Genomic DNA, 1,831 nt, shown 5'->3' with positions numbered 1-1,831 from the left:
TCCTTCCCCTTGTCCTTCCCCGTCCCCTTCCCCTTCTCCTTCTCCTTCCCCTTATCCTTCCCCTTCCCCTTCTCCTTTCCCTTCCCCTTCTCCTTCTTCCCCTTCCCCTTCTCCTTCTTCCCTTCCCCTTCCCCCTCCCCCTCCCCATCCCCCCTCCTCCTCTTCCTCCTCCTCCTCCTTCTTCTTCTTCTTCTTCTTCTCCTCCTCCTTTTTCTTCTCCTTCTTCTTCTTCCTCCTCTTCCTGCTCCTCCTCCTCCTTCCTTTTCCCCTCCTTCTCCTGCTTCCTCCTCCTCCTTCTTTTTGTTTGCTTAGAAGCTACCATCTTTACATTCTAAATCAATATATCTCGTTTTGCTTTCATATTCATTTTGGAGCTCAGTGTTTCCAAGTATCATTTCACTGAACCAAGGCAAAGACAAGTGTGAAAGGTAGTAATATACTAACCCTGTTTTCATATTGTCAGGATCAGGTTAGACTGCAGTTGACTCTTCTTCTTTGTGAAACTGAATCTAAAATGCTGTGAACCACGTTGTTACTTTAAAGTTCCTTAGTAATATCTTGAACGATTTATCTCATTTAAATAGCAGCAAATTCCCACTGTATTCCATTACTATAAGTGTAACTTTATTTTGTAAAATATTTTATCCGTTTCCCCCTGAGGATTTAAGCCCAAGCTGGGGAAGGAGAACTTAATTTAATATACATAACTCACTGTTATCTTGAGGTAGAAAAGTTATTACTATAAGTCCTATAAAATAGACATTACACCTGATTTCAAATGTGCTAACTCTTCAGTTTAGGTTAAAATATTAATTTGGCTGGCTCTGAAAATGTGCATTTTGGTTAGGTCATTTTATATCTTTATGAGGTTAATTAAAATTGCATAATGGATTTGTCCATGTGAAATTTCTGTTTTTCATTAAGATTGAACTTTTAGTAGGAAGAGGAGACATATGGGTATTAAGAAATAATTTATTAAATAAAGGAAGGTTTATTTCTACCTAATCCAAGTGAAAAATGAGAGAAATGTATTCCTTACTAACCACAAAGAAACACACCCACACACAGCCACACAGACATACACATAGACACACAGACACACACATACTTCTATACTTTCATATATATGTATACAGTTGCACAATTCAGGCAAGAAATAGATTTATCTAGTTCTCTTTTATCATGTGTTCCCCCTCTTTTTTTTATTCTATGTTCATTTAGTTCTTTCTTCAGTAAACATGTCTTTTCCAGGGTAAACTGAGCAGCAGTTAAGGAATGGGTATAAACAGGAGATGCTCAGTGATGTACTGGTTGTAGCGCCTTCTTATGTCTTCAGTTGAAGGACATACTTTACATTTAGAAAGAGTTTTTGAGGAAGAGGGAAACAAAGGATTTAATGTATGCTAGGCAAGGCAATAGCCCTACCACTAAGTTATATCCCTGTCATTCAAAAGTTTCTCCTAACTCCATGGCATCATTTTTCAAGTAGTAAAACATATCTGAGTAAAAGGACCCAAAGTATTAAAAGAAAAAAAATGTTACTTTGTGTGCTGATTAACTTTTGTCAACTTGACACAAACTACAGTTACCTGAGAAGTATGATATTAAATTTGAGATATTGTTAACATCAAATTGTTCTGTGAGCATGTCTTTGAGATATTTTTTTAATTGCCCACTTTAGGAAGCACCATCCTAAGGCAAGTGGGCTCTACAAGAAGAGGAGCTCTGCAAGGTATAGGTGGGTCATAAGCTAGTAACTGCTTTCTTCTCGTTCTGCTACACATGCGCGCGCACATACATACACACACACACACACACACACACACACACA

At 38.0% G+C, this 1,831-nt stretch overlaps 1 long non-coding RNA gene across 1 annotated transcript in view; it reads left to right on the top strand.

Annotated features, from left to right (window-relative positions):
- LOC110300944 overlaps window positions 1–1,831 on the top strand; it is a 415,664-nt gene that overhangs the window by 400,602 nt on the left and 13,231 nt on the right. Inside the window, exon 5 of the long non-coding RNA XR_002378648.1 lies at window positions 1,682–1,738. This is a non-coding gene — a long non-coding RNA (uncharacterized LOC110300944). The remainder of the gene's footprint in view (window positions 1–1,681; window positions 1,739–1,831) is intronic.

This window comes from Mus caroli, chromosome 8, assembly GCF_900094665.2.
Source record: "Mus caroli chromosome 8, CAROLI_EIJ_v1.1, whole genome shotgun sequence".
Taxonomy (NCBI): domain Eukaryota; kingdom Metazoa; phylum Chordata; class Mammalia; order Rodentia; family Muridae; genus Mus; species Mus caroli.
This window is presented reverse-complemented; position numbering and strand designations above follow the sequence as displayed.